The 24488-nt window shown below is 27.6% G+C and overlaps 1 protein-coding gene across 3 annotated transcripts in view; it reads right to left on the reverse strand.

Annotated features, from left to right (window-relative positions):
- Positions 1-24488, reverse strand: part of MYPT-75D (Myosin phosphatase targeting subunit 75D) — a 120611-nt gene that overhangs the window by 23491 nt on the left and 72632 nt on the right. For all 3 annotated transcript variants that reach the window (XM_065504836.1, XM_065504835.1, XM_065504837.1), the window contains exon 3: positions 13263-13290. The gene's annotated coding sequence lies outside the window, so the exon portion shown is untranslated. The remainder of the gene's footprint in view (positions 1-13262; positions 13291-24488) is intronic.

The following is a 24488-nucleotide window of genomic DNA, read 5'->3' on the forward strand; positions in this document are numbered from 1 at the left end:
GCTATAAACACAATAACAAAAACAAAATTTTAGTATCTGTACACATTTACATTTATGTATATCTTTAATGCTTTACGAGACAACATTGTTTTGGAAAAATTTAAAAGCATACTTTAAGGTTTTGTTTTGTCTGTTTAAATATTTGCTTCCAAAGTAAAAGCATATTTGTTTGAGGTTTTTAGCAGGACGTCCATATGAGTAGACAAATTTATTATTTAAAAACAACTTTATGACTTTATTGTTTGATATTTACATAGAATATGTTGTAATATTTTATAGAATTAAATGTTACCAAGAACAAGGAACTATTGTCTGAAATGTAATAAAAATTTATGGGGCCTAAAATTATGCTGGGTAATTTTTTTTTGGTAACAAATTTACATGATTATGTAAGGTCTTTAAAATTAAGAACATGACAAGCTCCATATATTTTGTCAGATATCATTTATTTAGTTTCTTAATTTTTACTTTTTTGTTTCCTTTTTACTATGCTACTGATTTATGGTGGGGCATTACCTGTTTACTACCAAAATCACAAAAAATTATTGAAAAGTAAGGAGTATTACAGACAAATGACTCATGGGTTTTAGAATAATAAAACATCTAAAAATTTATGTTACTTTTAAGTGAAAGTTTAAGTCATTAAACAAACTTTTTAATGCAAAATAATTCTCACAAAGTATCAAGTATCTAATCTAGCCTATAGTTTAGCTTAATCTCAAGTCTGGTCTGTAGTGAATGTTCTTGTCCAGTAGAATCTCTAGCCAATTCTAGTATTCAGTCTAGTATCCAGTCTAGCCTCTAGTTTAGAGTCTAATCTAGTCTCTATTCTAGGCTCTAGTCTCTATTCTAGGCTCTAGTCTAGTCTCTAGTCTAGTGTCTAGTCTAGTCTCTAGTCTAGTCTCTAGTCTAGTCTCTAGTCTAGTCGCTAGTCTCTAGTCTAGTCTCTAGTCTAGTCTCTAGTCTAGTCTCTAGTCTAGTCTCTAGTCTAGTCTCTAGTCTAGTCTCTAGTCTAGTCTCTAGTCTGGTCTCTAGTCCAGTCTCTAGTTCAGTCTCTAGTCTAGTTTAGTCTCGAGTCTAGTGTATTGTTTAGAGTCGAATTTAGTCTCTAGTTTAGTGTCTAAAATAGTCTCTAGCCTAGTATCTAGTCCAGTATCAAGGATTGTCTCTAGTCTTTAAAAGTATGAGTAAATAATTCCATTCATTAGTTGGTTACTTTAAGAAACCTTATGCCACCCTATTTTATCAATCCATTTTGGTGCCATACCTCTTGCGACATGCATATGCCCTGCAACAACTTGCAATAAAAACCATTTTATGCTGTCGTCATCAGTATTATAATAAGGCAACATATGTTCTTTAACATTTTCATATTTTTGTTTTAATTTTGTTTTTTTTTTTGTCGATTTGGTGGCGTTATTATGTAAATTGTGTCAAACGGATATTATTGCATGTGCAGTTAATTTTATAGGAGTTTTTAATACTGTATTACAGAAATATGCATTAAAAGCATATACATACATATATGCAGATGCATACATATGCATTATACTTATACATGTTTTAAATATGTATACAGTTTATATTATACACAAATGTATATTTTATATTTAAATGCAAATGACTACAAATCGATATAAAATGTCCTTAAATATTATTATTGTCAATTTGACCCGTTTCTTTTTACTTTATTTTGTTTATATAGTGGCTCTTAATACAGGAAAATAATAATTACTTATATTGTCAGCAAATAATCATTTAATTTAAGGTTTGTAAACAATTTGTCTTAATTTAACAAAAACCGTAAACTATACAAAAAAAGAAATGAAAAATTAAATATGTAGTAGTAACATTGACGACAGTTCAAAATGAAAACAAAAACGAAAACCCAGTAATAATAAATGAAATAGATAAAGCCAGAGATACGGAAAACAACAGAGTAAAATTGTTGCAAAACAAAATACAAAACAAAACAAAAGCCCTAAAGTATACTTTTAATTTGTAAGTCATTTTTTCTTTATTGCCAGCGAGTAAATATCAACACAGCCAACTTGTAGCAAGAAACGTTTTTTTTACCAAGAATCTTTTACAAACAATGGAAAAACATGAATGTAAACCAAGCAAATGACTAAGTATGTATTTGGGGATTAAAGTTTAAGACGACATTTAGTAGACCTCTTTGACAAGGATATGCTTAGAAACTATAATGAACATTTCTTAATAAATTACTATGTCTTATTGAAAAGACTACGTCTTATTGAAAAGACTACGTCTTATTGAAAAGACTACGTCTTATTGAAAAGACTACGTCTTATTGAAAAGACTACGTCTTATTGAAAAGACTACGTCTTATTAAAAAGACTACGTCTTATTAAAAAGACTACGTCTTATTAAAAAGACTACGTCTTATTGAAAATACTACGTCTTATTGAAAATACTACGTCTTATTGAAAAGACTACGTCTTATTGAAAATACTACGTCTTATTGAAACGATTACGTCTTATTGAAAAGACTGCGTCTTATTGAAAATACTACGTCTTATTGAAAAGAGTACGTTTTATAATAAGATCACTAACAAGATCGCTCTTTTAAGGTACAGATCCTTAAACTTCAATACTTTATCTCAATTTTCTCTATAACAAACCAAACATATTGTTTTTTTTCTTGTAGCTTTAGGAAATACATATAAAATAAATTAAATGTCCTAAGGCATGATTAATGTTTAAGAAAGTTGACAGTATTCTCCGCAAAATTTGTGAAAATTATGCCATTTTTAACCAGAGGTTACTGAATTGTAACGCCGTTTTACACATGAGTAAGTTTTTTTTTTATAGTGAACTTTTATTTGTGTTAAAACAGCTCCTGAGGTATCTTCGCCATTAACATGCAACTTGAAGGTCATGATTAAGCATTTATCATAAATATAGTTTACTTTAAAGACAAAAGGTTGAGGATGTTAAATAACTGATTTTACACTAGTTTAAACTAATCTTTTGAAATATTTTTCAAGAATAGACTAGTCTAAAGACTAGACTAGAGACTAGACTAGAGACTAGACTAGAGACTAGTCTAGAGACTAGACTAGAGACTAGTCTAGAGACTAGACTAGAGACTAGACTAGAGACTAGACTAGAGACTAGACTAGAGAATAGACTAGAGAATAGACTAGAGAATAGACTAGAGAATAGACTAGAGAATAGACTAGAGCATAGACTAGAGACTAGACTAGAGACTAGTCATTCAAAAGTGCCCAGCCTTTTATACACATTGTATTATTTATATCAAAGTAATTGTTATAACAAAACGTTCCCTTTTGTAAAACCCTTTTTAAACCTTGGATATCACCCAAAGTAATAATAAACTTCATTAATATATAATTTGATACTGTTTTTTTGCACAAAAGCATTATACACAAAGTGCATATATTTAGTAACCTCCATTATAAAGAGTGTAGCAAAAAGAGGTGAAATTTAATGAGTTTTTATTTATGAACAGGGCAGAAAAAAGGCAAAATATTTTACGTAAAAAAACATTTGATTCTATTTCGCCTAATTCAATAATGATAGGTAATTTTAATAAATTCTCTTAGTTATATATAGTTAAATATATGAAGTAACACAATTTAATTGAACAATTATTTCTTTTAATTGTTTTATACATTTTTGCATCACCCTTTGATTTTGCAATGCCAGCAGTCATTTTCAAACTGCTTGTAATTATCAAGGAAATTATATTAAAAATACATATGTATGTATGTATGTATGTATGTATGGTAGTATTTTATTTTCAATTATTTTTTTTATATGTTCAACACACTTGTATTATAGAGAAAAGTGTTAAAAACAGCTAAAAGCAAAGTTGTGTATTTTAATTTTAGTTTTACAAATAGTTACTCTTTTCTGAAAAGGGAATAAAATTCATTCATAAACAGTAATAGCAATGTTTTTGAAACTTCTCTCTACATGAAGGAAATACATTTTTACAACCACAATTAAACTCATTGTCAAAATGCAAGTGTGGGAGGAGAGGGAGTAATAAAAAAAATGAAAATGAATACCAGGAATGGGAAATTCAAAAATGTGTCTATGCTAAAGAAAAATAATGCCAGATTTCTGAGACTTTTCTAAGACTAGATTTATAGACTTATAATCAAAAATTATTTTGAAATATCCTTAAAATTCTGTTGGTTAAATATATCATAAACTAAATTTGAAAGTATTTCCCATCCCTGTTATATACTACATACACTAACTAACATTTTAATACATATATAACGAGATTTAACTGCAATTTATAGTTTTTTTTTTTCCTTCTCTAAAGTACATACATTAATAGGGAGAGCGTTAGCACATGAGAGATAACATTTTGTTGAGGGCGAGAGCAACAAAAAAAAAGCAAGAATAGAGTTTAAGAGATTAGTGGAAAAAGCAAAATCCTCAATTTATTGCTTTTGCAACACTTTAAAATGCACTGACTGAACTTTGTGTGTGAGCGCTAACAAAAAAAAGTACTATGTACTTTTTGCACTTTTTAATGCGAAGGTGTTAAAGTTTAATGTGTTTTTTGTCTTCTTTTTTATAGTTTTCTTTTAAAAAACTTAATTTAGGGGTTGGTTTAATGACACCAAAACTGTCATGTGTAAAGGGGCACCAAGCAAAGGGGGACTATTGTGCTGTTAGAAACTGTTAGGTTATAAATAAAATTAAAGATAAATGTAAAGAAATTTATAAAAGTTGAGGTTTTTAACCCTCGTATTGAGATCGAAATGTAATAGTAATTAAAGATTCTATAAAGTTATTAACAGTTTTGGGGATGGAAAACTGAGAGACTTTAATATAAGAATAAGATGTAGTATTTGGAATAAGACGTTGTCTGTGGAATAAGACGCTGTCTTTGGAATAAGACATTGTCTTTGGAATAAGACGTTGTCTTTGGAATAAGACGTTGTCTTTGGAATAAGACGTTTGTCTTTGGAATAAGACGTTGTCTTTGGAATAAGACGTTGTCTTTGGAATAAGACGTTGTCTTTGGAATAAGACGTTGTCTTTGGAATAAGACGTAGCCTTTGGAGTAAGACGTTGTCTTTGGAATAAGACGTTGTCTTTGGAATAAGACGTTGTCTTTGGAATAAGACGTTGTCTTTGGAATAAGACGTTGTCTTTGGAATAAGACGTAGCCTTTGAAATAAGTCGTAGTCTTTGGAATAAGATGTAGCCTTTGGAGTAAGACGTTGTCTTTGGAATAAGATGTAGCCTTTGGAGTAAGACGTTGTCTTTGGAATAAGACGTTGTCTTTGGAATAAGACGTTGTCTTTGGAATAAGACGTTGTCTTTGGAATAAGACGTAGCCTTTGGAATAAGTCGTAGTCTTTGGAATAAGATGTAGCCTTTGGAGTAAGACGTTGTCTTTGGAATAAGATGTAGCCTTTGGAGTAAGACGTTGTCTTTGGAATAAGACTAAGTCTTTGGAATAAGCTGTAGTCTTTGGAATAAGACGCTGTCTTTGGAATAATACGTTGTCTTTGGAATAAGACGTTGTCTTTGCAATAAGACGTTGTCTTTGGAATAAGACGTTGTCTTTGGAATAAGAAGTTGTTTTTGGAATAAGAAGCTGTCTTTGCAATAAGACGTTGTCTTTGGAATAAGACGCTGTCTTTGGAATAAGACGCAGTCTTTGGAATAATACATTGTCTTTGGAATAAGACGTTGTCTTAAGATGAGGTTTTTAACCCTCATATTAAGATCGAAATGTAATAGTAATTAAAGATTTTATAAAGTTATAAACAGTTTTGGGGATGGAAAACTGAGAGACTTTAATATAAGAATAAGATGTAGTATTTGGAATAAGACGTTGTCTTTGGAATAAGACGTAGCCTTTGGAATAAGATGTTGTCTTTGGAATAAGGCGTTTGTCTTTGGAATAAGACGTTGTCTTTGGAATAAGACATTTGTCTTTGGAATAAGACGTTGTCTTTGGAATAAGACGTTGTCTTTGGAATAAGACGTTGTCTTTGGAATAAGACGTTGTCTTTGGAATAAGACGTTGTCTTTGGAATAAGACGTAGCCTTTGGAGTAAGACGTTGTCTTTGGAATAAGACGTTGTCTTTGGAATAAGACGTTGTCTTTGGAATAAGACGTTGTCTTTGGAATAAGACGTTGTCTTTGGAATAAGACGTAGCCTTTGAAATAAGTCGTAGTCTTTGGAATAAGATGTAGCCTTTGGAGTAAGACGTTGTCTTTGGAATAAGATGTAGCCTTTGGAGTAAGACGTTGTCTTTGGAATAAGACTAAGTCTTTGGAATAAGCTGTAGTCTTTGGAATAAGACGCTGTCTTTGGAATAATACGTTGTCTTTGGAATAAGACGTTGTCTTTGCAATAAGACGTTGTCTTTGGAATAAGACGTTGTCTTTGGAATAAGAAGTTGTTTTTGGAATAAGAAGCTGTCTTTGCAATAAGACGTTGTCTTTGGAATAAGACGCTGTCTTTGGAATAAGACGCCGTCTTTGGAATAAGTCGTTGTCTTTGGAATAAGACGCCGTCTTTGGAATAAGTCGTTGTCTTTGGAATAAGACGTTGTCTTTGGAATAAGACGCTGTCTTTGGAATAAGACATTGTCTTTGGAATAAGACATTGTCTTTGGAATAAGATTTTGTCTTTGGAATAAGACGTTGTCTTTGGAATAAGACGTTGTCTTTGGAATAAGCTGTAGTCATTGGAATAAGACGCTGTCTTTGGAATAAGACATAGTCTTTGGAATAAGACATTGTCTTTGGAATAAGACATTGTCTTTGGAACAAGACGTTGTCTTTGGAATAAGCTGTAGTCTTTGGAATAAGACGTTGTCTTTGGAATAAGACGTAGCCTTTGGAATAAGATGTTGTCTTTGGAATAAGACGTTTGTCTTTGGAATAAGACGTTGTCTTTGGAATAAGACGTTGTCTTTGGAATAAGACGTTGTCTTTGGAATAAGACGTTGTCTTTGGAATAAGACATAGTCTTTGGAATAAGACATAGTCTTCGGAATAAGACGTAGTCTTTGGAATAAGAAGTTGTCTTTTGAATAAGACGCTGTCTTTGAAATAAGACATTGTCTTTGGAATAAGACGTAGCCTTTGGAATAAGATGTTGTCTTTGGAATAAGACGTTTGTCTTTGGAATAAGACGTTGTCTTTGGAATAAGACGTTGTCTTTGGAATAAGACGTTGTCTTTGGAATAAGACGTTGTCTTTGGAATAAGCTGTAGTCTTTGGAATAAGACGTTGTCTTTGGAATAAGACGTAGCCTTTGGAATAAGATGTTGTCTTTGGAATAAGACGTTGTCTTTGGAATAAGACGTTGTCTTTGGAATAAGACGTAGCCTTTGGAATAAGATGTTGTCTTTGGAATAAGACGTTGTCTTTGGAATAAGACGTAGCCTTTGGAATAAGATGTTGTCTTTGGAATAAGACGTTTGTCTTTGGAATAAGATGTTGTCTTTGGAATAAGACGTTGTCTTTGGAATAAGACGTAGCCTTTGGAATAAGATGTTGTCTTTGGAATAAGGCGTTTGTCTTTGGAATAAGACGTTGTCTTTGGAATAAGACGTTTGTCTTTGGAATAAGACGTCGTCTTTGGAATAAGACGTTGTCTTTGGAATAAGACGTTGTCTTTGGAATAAGACGTAGCCTTTGGAGTAAGACGTTGTCTTTGGAATAAGACGTTGTCTTTGGAATAAGACGTTGTGTTTGGAATAAGACGTTGTCTTTGGAATAAGACGTTGTCTTTGGAATAAGACGTTGTCTTTGGAATAAGACGCAGCCTTTGGAATAAGTCGTAGTCTTTGGAATAAGATGTAGCCTTTGGAGTAAGACGTTGTCTTTGGAATAAGATGTAGCCTTTGGAGTAAGACGTTGTCTTTGGAATAAGACTAAGTCTTTGGAATAAGCTGTAGTCTTTGGAATAAGACGCTGTCTTTGGAATAATACGTTGTCTTTGGAATTATTTGCAATAAGACGTTGTCTTTGGAATAAGACGTTGTCTTTGGAATAAGAAGTTGTTTTTGGAATAAGAAGCTGTCTTTGCAATAAGACGTTGTCTTTGGAATAAGACGCTGTCTTTGGAATAAGACGCCGTCTTTGGAATAAGTCGTTGTCTTTGGAATAAGACGCCGTCTTTGGAATAAGTCGTTGTCTTTGGAATAAGACGTTGTCTTTGGAATAAGACGCTGTCTTTGGAATAAGACATTGTCTTTGGAATAAGACATTGTCTTTGGAATAAGACGTTGTCTTTGGAATAAGCTGTAGTCATTGGAATAAGACGCTGTCTTTGGAATAGGACATAGTCTTTGGAATAAGACATTGTCTTTGGAATAAGACATTGTCTTTGGAATAAGACATTGTCTTTGGAACAAGACGTTGTCTTTGGAATAAGCTGTAGTCTTTGGAATAAGACGTTGTCTTTGGAATAAGACGTAGCCTTTGGAATAAGATGTTGTCTTTGGAATAAGACGTTTGTCTTTGGAATAAGACGTTGTCTTTGGAATAAGACGTTGTCTTTGGAATAAGACGTTGTCTTTGGAATAAGACGTTGTCTTTGGAATAAGCTGTAGTCTTTGGAATAAGACGTTGTCTTTGGAATAAGACGTAGCCTTTGGAATAAGATGTTGTCTTTGGAATAAGACGTTTGTCTTTGGAATAAGACGTTGTCTTTGGAATAAGACGTTGTCTTTGGAATAAGACGTTGTCTTTGGAATAAGACGTTGTCTTTGGAATAAGACGTTGTCTTTGGAATAAGCTGTAGTCTTTGGAATAAGACGTTGTCTTTGGAATAAGACGTAGCCTTTGGAATAAGATGTTGTCTTTGGAATAAGACGTTTGTCTTTGGAATAAGACGTTGTCTTTGGAATAAGACGTTGTCTTTGGAATAAGACGTTGTCTTTGGAATAAGCTGTAGTCTTTGGAATAAGACGTTGTCTTTGGAATAAGACGTAGCCTTTGGAATAAGATGTTGTCTTTGGAATAAGACGTTTGTCTTTGGAATAAGACGTTGTCTTTGGAATAAGACGTTTGTCTTTGGAATAAGACATTGTCTTTGGAATAAGACGTTGTCTTTGGAATAAGACGTAGCCTTTGGAATAAGATGTTGTCTTTGGAATAAGACGTTGTCTTTGGAATAAGACGTTGTCTTTGGAATAAGACGTTGTCTTTGGAATAAGACATAGTCTTCGGAATAAGACGTAGTCTTTGGAATAAGACGTTGTCTTTGGAATAAGACGTTGTCTTTGGAATAAGACATAGTCTTTGGAATAAGACATAGTCTTCGGAATAAGACGTAGTCTTTGGAATAAGACGTTGTCTTTTGAATAAGACGCTGTCTTTGAAATAAGACATTGTCTTTGGAATAAGACGTTGTCCTTGAAATAAGCCGTAGTATTTGGAATAAGACGTAGTCTTTGGAATAAGACATTATGTTTGGAATAAGACGTTGTCCTTGAACTAAGCCGTAGTATTTGGAATAAGACGTAGTCTTTGGAATAAGACATTGTGTTTGGAATAAGGCGTTGTCCTTGAACTAAGCCGTAGTATTTGGAATAAGACGTAGTCTTTGGAATAAGACGTAGTCTTTGGGATAAGACGTAGTCTTTGGAATAAGAAGTTGTCTTTGGAATAAGCTGTAGTCATTGGAATAAGACGCTGTCTTTGGAATAAGACGTTGTCTTTGGAATAAGACGTTGTCTTTGGAATAAGCTGTAGTCTTTGGAATAAGACATTGTCTTTGGAATAAGACGTTGTCTTTGGAATAAGACGTTGTCTTTGGAATAAGCTGTAGTCATTGGAATAAGACGCTGTCTTTGGAATAGGACATAGTCTTTGGAATAAGACATTGTCTTTGGAATAAGACATTGTCTTTGGAATAAGACGTTGTCTTTGGAATAAGACGTTGTCTTTGGAATAAGCTGTAGTCATTGGAATAAGACGCTGTCTTTGGAATAAGACATTGTCTTTGGAATAAGACATTGTCTTTGGAATAAGACATTGTCTTTGGAATAAGACATTGTCTTTGGAATAAGACGTTGTCTTTTGAATAAGACGCTGTCTTTGAAATAAGACATTGTCTTTGGAATAAGACGTTGTCCTTGAAATAAGCCGTAGTATTTGGAATAAGACGTAGTCTTTGGAATAAGACATTATGTTTGGAATAAGACGTTGTCCTTGAACTAAGCCGTAGTATTAGGAATAAGACGTAGTCTTTGGAATAAGACATTGTGTTTGGAATAAGGCGTTGTCCTTGAACTAAGCCGTAGTATTTGGAATAAAACGTAGTCTTTGGAATAAGACGTAGTCTTTGGGATAAGACGTAGTCTTTGGAATAAGAAGTTGTCTTTGGAATAATTTATTATGCCAAACATAATTTTTGAAGTTCTAAAATATATTTTTATACATTTAATAAATTAAATTCTTGTAGAAAAATCATTCTTAAATTGGCTATTTTTGTTTTAGCTATTATCAGGTTTTTTAAAGAGCATGAAATATTTCTTTGTTTGACTTTATTGTAACTTTATTTGTCTTATTTCTATTTTCACCAACCGTAAGCTGTGGCCACACAAACTTAAAAAAACTAACCAAAAACTAAAACACAAAACGTGCTGGAGAAAAAAAACCTTTAAAAATAAAATAAACAAACCAAAAAAAGAAAAGGAAACAAACCCATCATACATTAATTAACAATAAAAAGCATTTAATGAAGCTTTAGATAAAGCTAAAACCCCCCAACCAATGAACGAATAAATGCTATTCAATAAAAATAAATTAAATTCAAACTAGACAGCCAAACCATAAAAAAAGGAACATACACGTGCTCAATAAAAATACGCTTTCATATAAGGCTATATTATATGAAAGGTGAAAAGACAGGGAAAGAAATGTAAATATGTAGCTTAGATTTTGGGTCAAATTTAAAAATAAAAATAAAAAACTTAAAAAGAAAAGAAATATATATAAATAGAGCGAAAATTTAAAGAATAGATATGGGAAAGGCAAATATAAGTAATGATTAAAGAAATGTTTGAAAAAGCCTTAATGTAGGCTATACAATTTTGTTAAAATTGTGTAAAATATATGAAAATTCAACCTTTTTGCTAATATTTACTACATAATGCAACAAAATTTCCACTTTATGAAGGCTTTTAAACATATTTTGAATAATTCCTGTTGAAATTTATAAATATAGCCTAAAAGTATGCTATAATTTTCTTAAAATAGCTACTGTATGCAATAGGTGGAAGAATTAACGTTAGAGAGCTATATTTTTGAATTTTATTTATAATGTGAGTAGTTTTATCGTGTGTGGGTCTATTTCTGCTAATAAGTAATTACAGTGTACGGCATAAAAATATATTTGAATTTACTTTTTTACACTTTTTTTAAGTTTTAGTTGTTGAAAAATATAGTTTGATTAGTTGAATACTTAAAATTATTTTTAATTTTCTAATAGAAGACTGTTATTTAAGCCTTTTTCAGCATACTTTCTCCCTACACTGTTTAGGTCATACTTATACTTATATATTCATACATTTTACTTTAGTTTAAAACCATTTCAAAAGTATTTATAATTTTCTATTGTTTGACATATTTCTGTTATGTAAGTTTTGTGTAGGAAGACTATGATATAGGCTTTTGTTTAATTAATTCTTATGAAAGGATTTCCCATATGTTTTAAGTATAAATACATAATGGTTTACACCTAAAGTTTTCATTAATTTCATTTTATGTAGAAATACATTTGCGAAAATATTTTATGCTATTTTCTCAATTAATTAAATTACTAGATTATGCACAGCATCCGAAATTAACTAGAATTTTTATGATTAAATAATTGAAAGCATAATTTTAGGTGTCAACTGAATAAATTAAGTCAGAAATGTTAAAGAAATTTTATTAAAATTAAATCAAAATTTAACAAACTTTAAAGAACTGTTAATAAACAGTTTAGAAAAATTTGCATTTCCTTGCTTAAAAGCCAAAAAATATTCCACCAACTTTAAAATCCAAAAAAAAAACAAATTTAAATATTGTACAAAAACATTTCATATGCAAAATCTACTTTCTAACAACACGAATTTTATTTCCTGTTATATAATGTTTTGTAAATTTTCATTACAAACTCCAAACATGTCCTTTTAATAATGGTCCTATGCAGACTAATACAGACATTTTTATGGCATTTTAAAATTCATGACTGACACATTCAAATCAACAACAATTTCCTGTATCTATTAAAGTATACTTTTAGGCTTAAGCATAGATAATAAATGATGCTGGTTAACTGGAATCTAACAAAAACAACAACAAAAACAGAGAGAGTATATTTTTAGCACAACAAACAAATAAACAAACTCTCACTCATGGTACTGTGTACATATATGTGAAAGCATTTTGTTAACGTGGCCTTTTAAATAAAACAAAACAATCTAAAGCATGCTTAGGTTTGATTAAACATGATAAAACAAAAATGTGTGCAATACAAATTTCGGTATTTTCAGTTTATATAACATTGAAATATTCAATTGAGTTGAAGATTTATTAAAGCCTAACAAATAAATTAACATATTTTGTGTATTATTTAAGCTTTAATAAATAATTTCATAAAATAAAAGCCTTCTTTAAGCAGTTGCATGTGATGATATGATTAAAGCTTAAGGATTTGCCATGCCTGTTAATAGAATTATAAAGTTTAAAATAATATTAAAAGGGTTTTTGCTTATATTATTGTGTGTGTTTATGATTAATTTCATAATTTAAAGCATACTTAAAGGCTGCCACAAAGATAAAATAAGTATTTTTTTTGGATTTATTTCCTTAGTGTTTCTCAGTAATTCCTGGGGGTATAAGTTCTTTGTGTTTAATTTAAGTTAAGAAAATATTTTTCTTTTATCTGTAACACAAATTCATAATAAAAACCATTTACATTTCCTTGACAAAGTAATGGAATTGTTCCTTTAGCAAATTGTGTAGTTATTTTGGGTTTAAGTGGAAATTTATATGTATAAGAGATGTGTTTAATTTAAATAAAATAAAATGTCAAAAGACATTTAAGCAAAATAAAGGAGAGAATAATGTAGAATTCTAAGAAAGCTTCTCTAAAACTATTTGGGAAATAGGCAATAGTTTCAGCGGCAAACTAGAACGAGTTCTAAAACTTGATGCGAACTTATATATTCCCAGTTGACGCATAATAATTTTAAAACAATATTATATTCAGAAATTTAATTATTTTGCTTACCTCTTTTAGTAGTTTATGATGTTGTAATCTACAAAATAAAAAAAAAATTTGGTTTAGTTTCTGATTCACAAATAAGTTTACTTTACATTTCTTAAATTATTAACTTTAACACTTAAAAACTTAATTTATATCCATCAAGTTAAAAATTACAAACCAGTTTGACTAAATAAAAGGCTTAATAGCTAAGCATTGTAAATAATGAAGTTTTGTTTTACTGTTTTAATGTAGAAAATGTATCAAATTTAAAAAGTTTTTAAAATTTTAAATTTTAGTAAAACTTTTTGATACTAAAAAAATTATTTTAAAATCTGAGAGTTATGTTGTATTAAAGCCTCAAGTATTTTATATAAATAACTTTTTAAATTTTAAAAATCGTAGAGAAAATGGCAGAGTTGTAAGGCAATAACAAAATTATGACAAAATTAATATTAATCATACGTACAGTAGGCAATTTATAACAAAATTTTAAAAATCCTGGAAATTTTCCAGAAATTGCTAGGAAAATGTTAAGCAATTGATAAAACAGAAACTAATGAAGGTTATTTAAACAGTTTGGAACAGATTTTTTATAAGAAAATAATTTAAAAAATTAAAGAAGATTAAAAAATAAATATTCAATTAAATTTTGTTTGTTTTGTACACCTCCAACTGTTTTAATTTAGAAAATGTAATAAATTTACACTCCTCAAACTGTTTTAATTTAGAAAATATATAAAATTTAAAGAATCCAAAAAAAAAATTATATTTTTTTTAACATTTTAAATTTTAGTTAAAACTTTTTGATGCTAAAGAAATAATTTAAAAATCATATATTTATGGTGCATTAAAGCCTCAAGTGTTTTATATAAATAACGGTTTAAATTTTCAAAATCGTAAAGAAAATGACAGAGTTGTAAGGCAATAACAAAATTATGACAAAATTAATATTACTCATACGTACAGTAGGGCAATTTATATTAAAATTTTAAAAATCCTGGAAATTGATAGAAATTGTTAGAAAAATTTTAAGCAATTGATAAAATGGCCACTAATGAATGTTATTTGCAAGAATTTGGAACATTTATTTTATTAGAAAATTATTTTAAAACTGAAAGAAAATTAAAAAAAATAAATATTAAATTAAATTTTGTTTGTTTTGTACACCTCAAACTGTTTTAATTTAGAAAATGTAACAAATTTACACTCCTCAAACTGTTTTAATTTAGAAAATATATCAAATTTAAAGAATCCAAAAAAAAATTATAATTTTTTTTAACATTTTAAATTTTAGTTAAAATTTTTTAAACTAAAGAAATAATTTAAAAATTATATAGTTATGGTGCAATAAAGCCTCAAGTGTTTTATATAAATAACTGTTTAAATTTTCAAAATCGTAGAGAAAATGGCAGAGTTGTAAGGCAATAACAAAATTATGACAAAATTAATATTACTCATACGTACAGTAGGGCAATTTATATTAAAATTTGAAAAATCCTGGAAATTGATAGAAATTGTTAGAAAAATGTTAAGCAATTGATAAAATGGCCACTAATGAATGTTATTTACAAGAATTTGGAACAGATTTTTAATAAGAAAATTATTTTAAAACTGAAAGAAAATTAAAAAAAAAATAAATATTAAATTAAATTTTGTTTGTTTGTTTTGTACACCTCAAACTGTTTAATTTAGAAAATGTAACAAATTTACACTCCTCAAACTGTTTTAATTTAGAAAATATATCAAATTTAAAGAATCCAGAAAAAAAATTATAATTTTTTTAACATTTTAAACTTTTTGATAATAAAGAAAAAAATTTAAAGTCTGAGACTTATGTTGCTTTAAAGTCTCAAGTGTTTTATATAAATAACGGTTTACATTTTCAAAATCGTAAAGAAAATACCAGAGTTATAAGGCAATAATAAAATTATGACAAAATTAATATTAATCATACGTACAGTAGAGCAATTTATAACAAAATGTGAAAAATCCTGGAAATTTGCCAGAAATTTTTAGAAAAATGTTAAGCAATTGATCAAACAGCAACTATTATATGTTATTTATAACAATTAGAAACACTTTTTTTAGCAGAAATTATTTTAAAACTGAGAGAAAACAAAAAAAAATATTAAATTAAATTTTGTTTTAAATTTGGGGAAGGAGTTAAAGCTATACAAATTTTAACTTTAACGAGCTTTTAAATGTCATTAAATATTTAATGAACAATACATAGAAACTAATGAAAATCCCTTTATTCACTCTTGTTTTAAAGAAAATTGCTAAGTAATTTGGCGAAATTAAAATTAATAATTCAATATATTGTAAGTAAGAAAGGAAACATATTTAACTAATTAAAATCAAGTTAAATTTAAGACACTTACACCTTGTGCCACAATAACAACGAGCTTATTGTGGTAAAAGTGTTGGCAAAAACGCTTAACGGATTTAATTAAATTTTAACTGGCAAGGCAGCCATGTTTCTTTCAACAAAGCTCGTTTATCATAAATATTTTCATTTAAAATACTTGTATTATAATATAAACCTCTAGCTTTTCAGGGGTAACTGATTATAAAAATTTTTTTGGTAAATTTCTTTTATTACTTAATAACAGCATAAGACAGAGTGCGAGACAAGTGGTGGATAATAAACTTTATTTATGTATATAAAAATGTTTTAACAAGGAAATACACTTGAGTTTACAAATTACGAAAATAAGTCGAAAAAATAAACCTTTTCATTCACTCTTTCTTCTTTATTTTTTTCATTTTAATTTGAAGGTGTAATAAAGCCGGTTTAATAAATAAAAAATGAATGAAATAAAGCAATGATTAAGCTGAGAGGATCCATTAAAGCTGAGAAAAGAATTATTATTTCTTAAAAATTATTTATTGTTATTTAAGGAGTCTCTTTATTTTGCCTTAAATTTATATTTTGTTTCATTAACAGTCTTGTGTTATGTTTCATTACGTTTTTTTTTTTTTTTTTTTTTATTTTTACATCAAGATTAAATTTAATATTCAATTTCAAATAATTTTCAAGTATATCCGGATTCTCTCTTCTGTATTTTTTTTCCTGCATTTGCTGTTTTTTTCTTCGTTTGCATACATCCGGTAGCAGTAATAATACTAGAGAGTAAAATATAAAAGCATTGTAACAATATAATACATATATATTAGGGTGGCTCTAATATTGCATTTATGAGATTTTCGATTCTCCCAGGTTTTGTTATCCGCCATTTAAAAATCAAATGCTGAAAATTGTAGCAAAATCGGTTAACGTTTAGTTAGAGGTTGAAGAAATTTTATATTTTAAATTTTTTGATTTAACAAAATTTCAGAATATAAATAATATTGTTTTGGATTCTAATAAACACTTAATGAACATTAAAATATATCTATAATGGGTTAGCGTTAGGGAATGATTTGAAATTTAAGAATTTCAAAAAATATTGTTTTTGGTCACAAATTTATTAAAATTATTTCTTAAAAACACATTTCGTAGCCTATTTTCATATATTTTATACTGTTTCTTTGGGTTGCAAATGATCGTAGCTATATTCGGCTGTGCCAATTCTTATATATTCTTCACCTAATTATACTTTTAAAAATATTTTATTTCAAAACTTTTTTAAATTCATTAAATTTTTTTTTAAATAAACAAATTTTTTTGGTGAATAAAAAAATCGGATTAAAACAAGTACTTAAAAATAATTTTTTTAGGTAAACAAAATTAATTTTTTTTTTCGAAATTTTTAAAAAATTTTTTCAAAATATTTGGCATACGTACAGTAGGGCAATTTATAAAAAAATTTTAAAAATCCTTTAAATTTGCCAAAAATTGTTAGAAAAATGTTAAGCAACGAAAAAGCAACTAATTAATGTTACTTAAAACAATTTTAAACAGTTTTCTATAAGAAAATTATTTTAAAATTTAAAGAAACTTAAAAAAGTAAATATTACATTAATTTTTTTTTTTGTTTGTTTTGTACACCTCAAACTGTTTTAATTTAGAAAATATATGAAATTTAAAGAATCCAAAAAAAAAATTATAACTTTTTTTTTCATTTTAAATTTTAGTGAAAATTTTTTAAACTAAAAAAAAAAATTTAAAATCACAGAGTTATTTTGCATTAAAGCCCCAAGTGTTTTATGTAAATAACTGTTTAAATTTTCAAAATCGTAAAGAAAATTACAGAGTTATAAGGTAATAACAAAATTATGACAAAATTAATATTAATCATACGTACAGTAGGTCAATTAATAACAAAATGTGAAAAATCCTGGAAATTGACAGAAATTGGTAGAAAAATGTTCAGCAATTGATAAAAAAATCAACTAATGAATGTTATTTACAAGAATTTGGAACATTTTTTTATTAGAAAATTATTTTAAAAATTAAAAAAATAAATATATAAATTAAATTTTGTTTGTTTTGTACACCTCAAACTCTTTTAATTTAGAAAATGTATCCAATTTGCACTTCTCATTTAGAAAATATATAAAATTTAAAGAAAAAAAAAATATTTTATTTCAAAACTTTTTTTAATTCATTAATTTTTAAATAAACAAATTTTTTTGGTGAAAAAAAAATCGCATTAAAATAAATTTTTTAGGTACAATATTAATTTTTTTTCGAAATTTTTTAAAAAAGTTTTTCAAAATATTTGGCTGTGCTAAATTCACCAAATTATACTTTAAAATAATTTTTTTAGGTAAACAAAATTAATTTTTTTTCAAAATTTTTTTTTTAAAAGAATTTTTGGTTAAAAAAAAATTATTTTATTTTTTTTTAAAGAAGAATTTTTGCCCAAAAATTTTTTGTTTCAAAAAAAAAATTTTTTTTTCGAAATTTTTTAAAAAAGTTTTTTCAAAATTATTAAAATTTTTTTATTTTTTTTTTTTGAAAGAAGAATTTTTGACAAAAAAAATATTTTTTGGTTCAAAAAAATAAATTTCGGATTAAAAAAATATTTTTCCCGATTTTAACCCATTGTAGGTCCAACTTACTATAGCCTTATATACATCGTTGCAATTCACTTTGAAATATCTATCATTAAATATCCATATTGTCTATATTAAGGACTTAATAATCCAAATATAGTTCAAAAATAGGCCAAAAATCGAGGTTGTCCTAGTTTTTTCTTTATATCTCAGACATTTGTAGACCGATTTTCTCTATTTTAAATAGCGACCGGGTATATAACTGATATATTGATGTATCAATCATGTGTGTAAGTTATTAGGAGGCTACGGAAAATTAATGTCAACATACAGACGCACATGGCTATATCGACTACGCTATCTATAACGATCCAGAAATATATATACTTTGTGAGGTCGCAAAGCAAATTAAGAATGTAGGAATTACAAACGTGGTCCAGGTAAAGGGTATAAAAATCATAAAATTTCATGAATATTTCAAATCCCAAATTTTTGCTTTTTATACTCTTCATACAAAAAAACTAAAATTTTATGAAAATGAGCGAATTCACTTAATTGTGAATAAATTCGAAAAAAATCAATCGATTTTTATGATCGATATTTCATTTTGTTCCTATTACATGGGGCTTTGCGTTAAAGCAATTAATCTGAAATTTTTTGCTGTTTTCGATTTTTCATGATTTTTTTAAAACAAAACAATTTGCTATTTTCACATAAAAAATATATTTTTTGCTTCAATTTGTTATTATAACTACGAAACTGAGCCGATTGAAATGCAATATATCTGTGAAAATTTGTACATATCATGGGGAAAATGTTTTCAAAATTCAATTATTCGAAAGAAGAACATTAACTACTCAATTTTATGTATATCAAACAAAAAACTAAAATTTTGTGAAAATGAGCGAATTCACTTAATTGTGAATAAACTCGAGAAAAAAATCCATCGATTTTTATGATCGATATTTAATTTTGTTCCTATTACATGTAGCTTTGCGCGAAAACAATAAATCTGAAAAATTTCTGACGTTTTCGATTTTTCATGATTTTTTTAAAACAAAAAAATTTGCTATTTTCACATAAAAAATATATTTTTTGCTTAAATTTGTTATTATTACTTTGAAACTACTGAGCCGATTGAAAAGCAATGTATAAACGAATTATAGGTTATGTAAATCTCAACTTTTCTAAGTTTATTAAAACAACATCGGACTAACAATTTTTGAGTTATCATTAAATATGTGGAGAAACATCTGTAAAGTGTAATTCTTTGAAATTTCGTTTAAACAAAATTTTGAAAATGTAAAATTTGAGATTTAAGATAGGCAATACAAAATTTGGGCCACCCTAATATACACACACTACCTTACATATAGACAAACCATCATCATCATCATCGTCCTCATCATCGTGATTGCGAGTACCCAGAGTGCCAGAGTATTAACTACTATGCGAATCTACTCACCTGCATTCAAGAGCATTTATGCATGTTGTTTGTACTCAAAATAAAAAAAAAACAACAAACCAGCAACAACAATAAAATATATCTGTTGTGAGTGTGTGTGGATGTTTGAATATGTAAAAGAGTTTAATGCATATACACGTACAATGTACGTTTATAGGTGAAAATAAATATGCGAGTATCCTCGTTTGAGTTGTTGTTATTGTTGTTGTGTTTGTTGCAATTTCATTTTTGTTTTTGTTATTATAAGGTTACCATAATAGAATGTTACCAGATGGTAAATATTGAAAAATTAATTAAATATTGTTTATTTAACTTAAATGCCTGGCAAATTTTGTATGCGTAAACATGTAAGTAAATTTATTATGAGCAAATTTTAAGGTTAATTTCACAAAGATTTAGATTATATAAAATTTTAATTTTTATTTAGATTAAAAACAAATAAAAAAGGAAAAAAAGTATTTGTTTTGGATACTCTTGATATAACTAAAACAAGTAAGAAAGTATGGTCGATCAAGCCCTACACTGAGTAAATAAGCAAACACATTTTTCTTTTAAAATTTCAATAATTTATTTTCGTGAGTGGTTTTTGGAAGTGTGCTCTATGCCGACACCAACATTTTTAAAAGATTTATGCTCGTTAAAGTGATTTTCCACCCAAATTTTTGTTTAACCAAAAAATTTTTTAAAAATTAAATTTAATTTTTAAAATTTTTTTTTAAAAAATTTTCAAATGAAAATTAAAAACAAAATTTAAATATTTTGTACCTAACATTTTTATTTTAAAGTATAATTTTGTGAAGCGTTTATAAGATTCGACACAGCCGAAGATAGCTGACTTGTTATACCCTTCACCTTCGTGAGAAGGGTATATATAAGTATTCTGGATCATTATAGACAGCGGAGTCGATTAAGCCATGTCCGTCTGTCTGTCTGTCTGTCTGTTGAAATCAATTTTCTGAAGACCCCAGATATCTTCGGAATTCAAATCTTAAATAATTCTGTCAGACATGCTTTCGAGAAGTTTTCTATTTAAAATCAGCAAAATCGGTCCATAAATGGCTAAGATATGAGAAAAAACAAAGATAACCTCGATTTTTACCTATTTTTGACTTATATCTGGATTACTAAGTCTTTAATATAGACAATATGGATATCTAATGATAGATATTTCAAAGACCTTTGCAACGACGTATATAAGACCATAGTAAGTTGGACCTACAATGGGTCAAAATCGGAAAAAATATTTTTTTACCTGAGAGCTTTTTTTTAAATTTAAAAAATTTTAAAATAAAATTTTTTTCCCAAAAAATTTTAAAAACAACTTTGGAAAAAAAATTTTGTTTACCTAAAAATACTTAAAATTTGTTTTTTGAAGTATAATTTGGTGAAGGGTTTATAAGATTCAACACAGCCGAAGATATGTTACTTGTTTTTTTTTTCAAACTGAATTTGAAAGTTAAAATTTTTCCCCAAAAAAATAGAAATTTTTAAAATTTGAAAAAATGTCCTAAATATTCAAAATCGCAAAATTTGTTTTCATTCCGTAATAGCTAATAATTAAAGCTAATAAAAACTAAAAAAAAAAATTAAATATTTTTATATATAAATTTTGAGAATCAGTCACCAAACTTTGTATAATTTCTCAACAAAATATAATTAATATTAATCATACGCCCAGAGTATAATAAATCAGATATTTTCAAAGTAAATTTGGATAACTTGGTAACGTTGTTCAAATATTAATCCATTCATGCTGATATGCCAGAGTATATTGATCATAATTGTCAAAAAGTGAGCGCAGTATGACATTTCGTTTGTTAATTAACCCTAATCTATTGAGCAACAGAAACATGAAGTAATTTATAGAAAAACTAAAATAAATTAAAATCGACATTCGGTTTTAGGTATAATTCATAAATATTTACAGTTAAGGTTTTTCAAAAAATACAAAATTTAAAAAAAAAATAATAGTCGTAAACAAAAATCGTAAGATTTTTCTTATGAAATTAAAAGATCATACTATCAGTTGTACAACAAAGCAAGAAATATTATTATATTTTTATATAATGTTTTTTTTTAAAGTTGTGCAAACTTTGCTAATTTTTCCCAGAAAAATATAAAATCTTCAAAATTTTAAAGAATTTTTAATGATTGCAAAACTCAAATTAAGTTTTCATTATTTAATAGCTTACAACGTAAGCTTTTAAAAACTAGAAAAAATAAGAAAATATTTTAATATAGTTTTCTTTATAATCAGGCATCAAACTTTGTATAATTTCTCAACATAATAATTAATATTAATCATACGCTCAGAGTAAAATATTCAAACAATTCGAAATTTTTGTATTTAAACACTATAACAAATATGAAAAATAGCAAATTTATAGCAAAGGTTTAAGTAAAATAGGATAATTCAAAATTATTTATTTAACATTTTTTTTTTAAAAAATAAGAAATTTAAAAAATCCTAAAAAAATATTTTAAGTAAGAATCGTAGGTTTATATTTAAATATATAAAATATCATAGAATTTTATGCTATTAAACTTCTATATAATGTTTCTTTAAAATGGAAGCAATCATTGGAAAATTTTTTACTTAAAAATAGAAATTTTCAAAATCTCTAAAAAAGTTCATATGATTTGAAAACTAAAAAGTATTTTTCATTATTTAATACTTTACAACTTAGGCTTTTAAACTACATAAAAAATAACAAAATCTTTTAATAGATACATTTTATAATCATAAACCAAACATTGTATAATTGCTGAACAAAATAATTAATATTAATCATACGTTTAGTCTGTACGTACGAACTAAAGAAATTTATAAGAAAAGTAAAACAAATTCACATGTTGGGAAACTTCTTAAATATTGTATAACTTATTTAATATTTCCCTTTTAATGGTGTTTAGTTTGACCACTAAATCCCTTATGAAAACCACAAATTTCTGTTTTTGTTTTATATTGTCATTTATACTCAGATGTGTTGCAATACAGCATTCATTATTTGTATATTAAGTATTTATTTAGTAATAAACATAACATAACTCCCCCCTTGGTTATTGACCATAAATATTACTCTTCCTTTACATAATTATTTGCCATTAAAAACAGACAAACCATAGAAGTTACACACAAATAAATATGTATGAATCATGGCAAATTAACTTTGTATATTGCAGCAAATTAAATAAATAAGGGAAAGCAAATTTGTCGAATATTTTGGTAAAGAAATATTAAATATAATAAATAATACAGCAGAGAAAAGAAAGCAATTTTCGCTTAAATTAACTCTTAAAGCAGGAAATCAATAAGGATTTAACTTAAAAAAGCAATGTTTGCTTAAATTTAAAAGTAGCTATTTATTACATTAAATTATTTAATATTGTTTGCACTTTTTCAGGAGATAATTTTACAAATAACAAAATAAACATGCATTTTATATTGAATTTTAGTAGACAACAATATTTATCTTTGAAATATGTATGTAGAAAAACATAAATTATAGAATATTTTGTTTACTCTTCTTATACATTTTTATATGTATGTTCAATATTTGTATTTCGAAATATTATAAATTGTAAACAGTGCGTATGATTAATATTAATTATATTGAAAAGGCATAAAGATAGTGTAAGTTATAAACAATTACTTTAAATTTGACATAGAACAGAACTAGAACAGAACTAGAACAGAACTAGAACAGAACTAGAACAGAACTAGAACAGAACTAGAACAGAACTAGAACAGAACTAGAACAGAACTAGAACAGAACTAGAACAGAACTAGAACTAGAACAGAACTAGAACAGAACTAGAACAGAACTAGAACAGAACTAGAACTAGAACAGAACTAGAACAGAACTAGAACAGAACTAGAACAGAACTAGAACAGAACTAGAACAGAACTAGAACAGAACTAGAACAGAACTAGAACAGAACTAGAACAGAACTAGAACAGAACTAGAACAGAACTAGAACAGAACTAGAACAGAACTAGAACAGAACTAGAACAGAACTAGAACAGAACTAGAACAGAACTAGAACAGAACTAGAACAGAACTAGAACAGAACTAGAACAGAACTAGAACAGAACTAGAACAGAACTAGAACAGAACTAGAACAGAAATAGAACAGAACTAGAACAGAACTAGAACAGAACTAGAACAGAACTAGAACAGAACTAGAACAGAACTAGAACAGAACTAGAACAGAACTAGAACAGAACTAGAACAGAACTAGAACAGAACTAGAACAGAACTAGAACAGAACTAGAACAGAACTAGAACAGAACTAGAACAGAACTAGAACAGAACTAGAACAGAACTAGAACAGAACTAGAACAGAACTAGAACAGAACTAGAACAGAACTAGAACAGAACTAGAACAGAACTAGAACAGAACTAGAACAGAACTAGAACAGAACTAGAACAGAACTAGAACAGAACTAGAACAGAACTAGAACAGAACTAGAACAGAACTAGAACAGAACTAGAACAGAACTAGAACAGAACTAGAACAGAACTAGAACAGAACTAGAACAGAACTAGAACAGAACTAGAACAGAACTAGAACAGAACTAGAACAGAACTAGAACAGAACTAGAACAGAACTAGAACAGAACTAGAACAGAACTAGAACAGAACTAGAACAGAACTAGAACAGAACTAGAACAGAACTAGAACAGAACTAGAACAGAACTAGAACAGAACTAGAACAGAACTAGAACATAGAACTCAAAAGTGAGTAAACACCACAAATTATTTGATTTTTTTAGGATAATTAGATTAAAATTTAAAAGTTTCGGTATTTTGGAGATTGGGCTGAATAATAGATTCGGTTAA

Source organism: Calliphora vicina, chromosome 3 (genome assembly GCF_958450345.1).
Source record: "Calliphora vicina chromosome 3, idCalVici1.1, whole genome shotgun sequence".
NCBI classification, from domain to species: Eukaryota; Metazoa; Arthropoda; class Insecta; order Diptera; family Calliphoridae; genus Calliphora; species Calliphora vicina.